The sequence below is a fragment of the Mesoplodon densirostris genome, chromosome 2, assembly GCF_025265405.1.
Source record: "Mesoplodon densirostris isolate mMesDen1 chromosome 2, mMesDen1 primary haplotype, whole genome shotgun sequence".
Lineage (NCBI taxonomy): Eukaryota > Metazoa > Chordata > Mammalia > Artiodactyla > Ziphiidae > Mesoplodon > Mesoplodon densirostris.
In genome coordinates this window covers 99246689-99254070 of record NC_082662.1, presented here as the reverse complement: position 1 = coordinate 99254070, position 7382 = coordinate 99246689, and the positions used below count along the sequence as shown (strand labels likewise).

Here is a 7382-nt window from a genome sequence, read left to right as displayed (position 1 = left end):
GGCCCAGCTGAATGAGTTCAGGTCAAACTCAGGCTGTGATGTCCACTATCTGTGGGACCTCTGAGCCTTGATTTCTTCATCCATAAATGGGAGTGTTTAAAAGAGCCCTTTCGGGCTTCCCTGGTGGCGCAGTGGTTGAGAGTCTGCCTACTGATGGAGGGGACACGGGTTCGTGCCCCGGTCCGGGAGGATCCCACATGCCGCGGAGCGGCTGGGCCCGTGAGCCATGGCCGCTGAGCCTGCGCATCCGGAGCCTGTGCTCCACAACAGGAGAGGCCACAGCAGTGAGAGGCCTGCGTACCGCAAAAAAATAAAATAAAATAAAAGAGCCCTTTCCTCCTGGGTTTGTTCTGAGGATTAATCCACATATATGGCTTAGAGCAGTGCTTGGCCCGCATAAGCACTGGGTGCTAGCTATCACTACTTCCAGAGGCACCGACGCTTTGATTCTGGAGGAATACCCCAGCCTCTGAGAGAAGGTTGGAGGAATGATAACTTTCACTTCAGGTAGTGCTTTAGAGGATCCAGAGGCCCCATCCACTGACTTCCCGTTCAATCTTTATAACTCCCTTGGATAAGGGCAGGGTTGGTTTAATTCCCATGTCACAGATGTGAGCTTGAAGCCCAGCAATATCATGGGACGTGACTGGGTCCCTGCAGAAACAACTCCTACCAGCCTCTCTCTATATGGCTTATTTTGTGGCAGGACTTGTGCCCAAGAGTGCACACCTGAGCAACCAGACTGGCACTCAGAGAATTGGGGAGGGCATGAGGCTCATAAAAGAACACCCTGATGCTTTTCCGGTCAGCGGCCTGAGGTGACCTCTAAAAATGGTTCGCTATTCACTTGACCCAGAAAACCCCACATAATCATGCAAGTCGAGAGGTTCAAATCTTCGTGTTCACTTTAAGAACACTCATGAAACTGCCCAGGCCATTAAGGGTATGCATATCCAAAAAGCCACCAAGTATCTGAAGGATGTCACTTTAAAGAAGCAATGTGTGCCATTCCGTCATTACAATGGTGGAGTTGGTAGGTGTGCCCAGGCCAAACAGTGGGGCTGGACGCAGGGTTGGTGGCCCAAAAAGAGCGCTGAATTTTTACTGCACATGCTCAAAAATGCAGAGAGTAATGCTGAACCTAAGGGCTTAGATGTAGATTCTCTGATCATCGAGCATATCCAGGTGAACAAAGCCCCCAGGATGCGGCGCAGGACTTATAGAGCTCATGGTCAGATCAACCCATACATGAGCTCTCCCTGCCACATTGAGATGATCCTTACTGAAAAAGAACAGATTGTTCCTAAACCAGAAGAGGAGGTTGCCCAGAAGAAAAAGATATCCCGGAAGAAATTGAAGAAGCAAAAACTTATGGCCCGGGAATAAATGCTGCAAAAAATAAATGCAAATAAAAGTAAAAAAAAAAAAAAAAAAAAAAAAGAACACCCTGATGAAGGCTGAGAAGAAAGATGGAGAAGAAACCAGGACATAAGCCCCTGGCCCTTCCAAGTGGACACCACTGCCAATCTAAGCCATTAATGTCAGGAAGGAAAAACCCAGCTGGTCACAAACAGGGAAGCCGAAAGGAGTGGAGGACAGTGGATGGGAGCCCTGGTGGCAGGGGAGGAGGTGGGGAGACTTGGCTGGCACAACCAAGGAGCCCAACATTCCAGGGAATTGTTCTGGACAAATTCTGGAACCAGACATGGGTTAGGATGACAGGTGTGAAAGACAAGAGTCAGCAATGAGCAGCTAATTCTTTTGCTTTCTACCCCTTCCTCCCATCCTCCCTTCCTTCCTTCCTTCCTTCAACATTGAGCTCCTAAGCCCTGAGCAGGGGCTGGAGATAAAAGTGTTAAAAAGGTGAAGCATCCATAACTGAGTAAACAAGCAACAAGCTATACTGTGATAAGTACTATAATGGAGGGGCAAACAAGGAGCAGTGAGAGCATAAAGGAAGAATCCAAGAAGGCTTCTCAGAGGAGGTGACAGCTGTATGGACCTTGAGGGATGAATAAGAGTTTGCCAGGAAGAGGACTCAATATTGGAATGTGGAAGGGGGCAAAAAAGAGAGAGAGGATCTTCTGTCTAGAAGCAACTCCTATTGCTTATCACTTCAGATTTCCCTTTTGTGTTCCATTTTCTTTTTTGTTAATCAGAGCCAAAGCAGAATTCCTTATAGAGCCCTGGCCTCTAATTTACCTCACACAAGAAGCTCCTGCTTTGTTTCTCCTCTGAACAAAACAATTATCTACCCTGTTTGGCGCTCTCTGGTGCTAGGGTTTCCTATAACAGAGAATAAGGCTCTCATTCCATAAGCTGAGATGAGGTGTAGTAATCCTACATCCTGAGAAATAAAGTATACATGGACTCTAATTTACACTAGAGTGTGGATGACTGACACAAGATACTTACCTATGCATAGATGAGAACACAAAGAGAGAGTGAAGAGAACAGAAGGACCCTGGAAGTATGCGTGTGTCATTAAAGGGGAAACAGTAGTGAGAGCCCCTGACAAGGGTGGAGAAGAATCCGGGAAGAGAGATGGAGAGTACTAGATTAACAGTCACAGTCCAGCACACTGAGACCCAGAGGGAGAGTGGTACCCTCTGGAGCCTTCTTACTTGCCCCCTACTCTCACAATCCCACCCCCAGACTCCCTGGCAAATGATCGCTACCTCCAGTGGGGTCCTGAGAGAAAGGAGGTCCCTAATTGACCTGCCAGGAGTACGGCATTGTCCCTTCAGGGGAGAAGGCGGTCCCAAGGCATGAGGCTGGATGCAGGTGGGGCATTGGGAAGGACGCTGGTTCCGTCCTGTTCCTTGGTCCTGTGTCTGCCTGGTGGACTGAGAGGACGGCACAGGCTGGCCCCCAGGCCAACCAGCCAGCAGCCTAGGAAGGGTTAAGGATCCCAGGCAGCTTCTACACAGAGCTGGTGGTGGCAGTAGCACAGCTCTGCTCTCCACAGCACCTTGGGTACCACCACCCCTGGGAGGGCCACCATGGCAACAGCTAGTGTGGGAACAGGTCCTCTGGGTCTCCCTGCCTCCTGGGCTCGCCCAGGTCCTCCCGAGGGGCAGCTGGCCCAGCCTGGGCCATGAGGGAGAGGCAGGCCACCTCCTCTCTGAACCCCTCTGGGGCCGAGGGCTGAAGGCATGGAGGAAAGTCTGGTTTTGTTTGTTTCCCTTTGTTTGCTCTGAACTTTTGATCACTGATACTGCGTTGGAAGTAACTGTCCTTTGACCTGGGGTCTAAAGATGAGGAATTGTGGGGGGAGATTTAAGGGGGAATCTCTGGGGACATTAGGAATGGAGTCGTGCCACAGGTTGAGGAATCCCAGCCTCTGGTCCCTGCAGAGGTCCCCTCGGGGCTGGTCACCCCCAGGAGGCCTGAGCAGGGTCCGGAGGCTCAGAGTTCAGGAAGGAGCCCATGGGAGGTGAGGCGGGCACTGGCATGAAGGCCAAGCTGGGCCAGCAACTCCTGCCTCAAGGTTTTCCTTCTTTCCCTCCATCCCAACCCCACTCCCTCCATCGGTCTTTCCTCTCTTCATCACCCCTTCCTGCCTCTTGCTCCCCTTGCCTTCTCTTCTTCCTCACTCTTCTTCCTTTTCCATCTTCATTCACTTAAACATTTCCCTGAGCACCTACTATGCAGGGAGCGCTGGGCTAAGCCCTGAGGGGGCGCCGGGATGAATCAGCTCCCTGGGGTAGCTCACAGTCAGGGGAGGGGAATTCGACAAGCATCCAAAACACCAGGAAGAGATGGTTAACTTCTGAAAGGAAGAGCTATGGGAACTCTCCTCTCAGTCCCTCTCTTCCAGCCCTCCTCGTTATGCTAACAGTTTCTCAGGCAGGAAATGCATAATGTAAAGAGAAGAGCTTTCACGTTATTCCCCAAGGACTCCCAGGAACGCCCTAGAAGTGAGGTGCCAGCCAGAGACATTTAGGAGGGATAAGGGAGGACACAGTTGAGCACTTACTCATGCCAGGCCCACCTCTGCCCCTTCATTCATTCATAAAACATTTATTTCACACGGTGCTAGGCCCCAGGTACTTACAGGAAGGCAGGCAATAGACAAATGCAGTTACAAGAAAGTACCATGAAAAAAATGAGCAGCTGCAGTGACAGAAAACAACACAGAGGTAGCGGCAGGGGGCAGGGGGCAGGGGGCAGGGGGGAATCACCAGGGAAAAGACACTTAAAGCCGGACCCAAAGAGTGAGAACTCAGCCAATCAAAGGGTTCGGGAGAGGTGGGGCACAGTGGTCCACATGAGGGAACAGCGTGTGTAAACTACTAAAGGTGGAAGAGGCTGGTACGGGTAAGAAAGTTTCCCGGGGGCAGAGGGAGGGGCAGGAATGATTTGCTGAGGCAGGAAGAGGCCTGATGAACAGCAGGGCCTTGAGGGCTCGCCTTTCTTTGAAGAAGTCTGGATTTTATTTGAAATACAGTGGGAATCCAGCCACTGACGGTTTTAGGCAGGGGTAGCACGATCTGGTTTCTGTTTTAAGAAGCTCTCTCTGTCTGCTGGGTGGAGGCTGGGTGGTAGATGTCAGTGGGACCCGGGGAGACCAGGAAAGAGGAGATGAAGCCCACCTTCAGAGTTGGAGGGGAGAGAGTGGGAGATGGAGAACGTGTGAAACACATTTCAGAGCTTGGAATGATAGAACTCGCTAATGGCTTGGAGTGGGGGCAGGGTATTGTTAGATATTTTAATCTACTGGTCTTTTGGCCTACCTCCTCTATTAGAATGTAAGCTTCATGAGGGCAGGGACTCCGTTGGTCTTGCTCACTATTGGTTCCCCAGGACAGAGTATAGGCATTTAATACAGATGTAATGCACGGCGAGTGAGTTGAATTAAGGAATGAGAGGGTGGGATTAATGATGACACCTCAGTTTCTGGCTCAGCCTCAGGGAGAGGAGCCGCCCCCTCTCTCCACACCAGGTATTGCTGATTTAGGAAGCAGAGACCCTAAGTCAGCGAAAAGCAGAGCCCTGCAGTTCCAGGAGACGTTTATGGAATAGCCCTAGAAGTAGGCAAATATGGCAGGCGGGGGCCTGACAGAGCTCTGGGGAAAGGAGAGGCTTCCAGCACCCGCAGCAGAAGGCCCCTCTGACCTGGGGCCACAGCTGTCCTCCTGGCTCCCTCTCAGCCCATGATGTTGTGTTCAAGGCCAACTGTGGTCTCCCAGGACAGAGCAGGTCTCAGAACCCCTGGCAGCCCTCGCCGGCCTCTGGAACAACGTAGGCAGTTGTGGCATGGGTGTGCTTACCACAGCCTGAGGTGACTGAGCCCACTCGTGTGCCCCCTGTTGTGTGGGTACCAGGGTGGGCACGCTCAGGGGCCTGCAACTGGGAGATGACGGTGGGTGCTTGCTGTGGTGATGCTGTCGGGGCCCCGGGGGGCTATAGGGGTGGGCGCTGGGTACATGTCGTCAACACCGAGTCACTCTGGACCGGATGCACCACAGATGCTGGTCTCTGCTCCAGCCTGTGCGGAGGGGCAGGGAAGAGGCAGACAGGGAGTCTTCTACCCTGGAGTTAAGGACTTTGAGGAAAATCATGCTGGGAAACGAGCTTATCTGAGTCCTGTTCAGAAGACCTGGGTTCTGGACCTGTCCCCACCATTAACAGCTGTGTGGCCCCATGTAAGTCAGACCATCTTAGAACTGGAAGGGGCCTTCTAATTCCACCTTCCAGGCTGAGCAGAAATTCCTCCCACGAACCCCTGGCACACGATCATTCGGGGTCTCTCTAAACTTCCAGGATGGGAACTCCACTCCAGGACAGCCCATTCCTTCAGGAGTTTTGTTAGGAAGCCTCTCTTTTCCAAGAGGCCTGGAAGGACCCAACACCAGAGGTTAACGGTGTCACCTCCAGGGAGGACAGTGGGATTGAGGGGGGGTGATGAGGCTTCCCTGTTGACTTGGTTTGGGATGCTTTTGGTACCATGTGTTAACTTTGTAATGGCAAGGAAAACAACAAAAAAGTCAGGTTTTTCTTGCTTTGAAGCCAATCTGCCTTCCTAACATTTCCACCTACTGGTTCTAGGTCTGCTCTCTGGGATCAGAGAATAATCTAAACCTACTTCCCCTCCGATACCCTTCAAATACGTGAACTTGATCCCCATCAAATTTCCAATAAGCCATTTCCAGGTTGAGCTGCTCCTCACGTAACTTGGTTTCCAGACCAGTCCCCATCCAAGTACCTCCCTTCTGAGCATCAGAAAATAAAACTCAGTGAGTTGCAGAAGGAAGGAATCAATCACTCCAGTTGGGTGTTACCTTATGCTAATTAATTAACGAGGCTGAGAAGACATCCTTCTCCCTTTTCTGTGTGCATGTGGGGGCATGATCAAATCACTTACTTCCTCAAGCCTTGGTTTTCTTACCTATAAAAGGGGAAAACAATACCTTTGCTATGAGAATCAACAGAGGTTAAGGAAATGAAAAACATTAAAAAGCACGAATCTATACTTTAGGTATGATGACCTAGGAGCCTCATTCCATTTAGACAGCAGCTAAGTGTAGGGCTCACAGAGCCAGATGGCTTGGGTTCAAGTCCCAGCCTTACCGCTTATTGGCTGTGTGACCTTGGAGAAATGACCTAACATTGCTGTGCTACAGTTTTCTACTCTGAAACAAGGACGATGATAACACCAAGCTCAGAATGGGTGTTTAGGAGCATTAGATGTATTGCCTGGCACTTAGTAAAGGTTAGCTGTTTGGTATTATCCCCCAACTCTTATTCCTTCACAGGGAGATAAGGGGCTCACCGAAACGAGGCGAATTCATGGCACCTATCTGAAACGTGAGGCCATCAAACCAAACCGGTCATTTGTCATTGGAGAGAGTTGCTCCCCCAGCCAAATATTTGTAAACAATGTTTTGTGCTAGGTGCTGTGCTAAGGGTGGCACAGGCCCTGCCTCACTGAACTCTCCCAACAGCTTCATGAGGTAGATACCATTATTGCTCCCATTTTACAGATGAGGAAATAGAGGTTCACACAGATTAATTAACTTACCCAAAGTCACATAATCAGGAAGTGAAGGAGCCATGAGTCAGACTCCCAGAGTCAGTCTCCATCACTATAGCATCCTGCTCTTTTAACCAGCTCCCTAGTTTGGGTTCCACTCCAGCTTCGGGGACCAGAGGGAGCCAGAGCCTTTGCTTCCTTGACAGCATTGCCTGCGGTTTCTGTGAGGTGGGGAGGAGGGGTGGTCCCCTGCTTCTCTCACTGAACTCTGCCCTCCTGCACACTGCCCCCTCCCCCTTCCCCTCCAGGGGTCTGAGGGTGTCATCGGTGACCCCAACTGCATCTCCTTGGGTCCCCTCAGGCCCCCCTGGCATTGGGTACCCTTGGGCTGCCTGCTGGGTTCTCA

The 7382-nt window shown here is 51.1% G+C and overlaps 1 pseudogene; it reads left to right on the top strand.

Moving 5' to 3' along the window:
- Positions 1 to 831: 831 nt before the first annotated feature.
- LOC132481496 (large ribosomal subunit protein uL22-like) lies at positions 832 to 1386 on the top strand (annotated as a pseudogene).
- The last annotated feature ends 5996 nt before the right edge of the window (positions 1387 to 7382 follow it).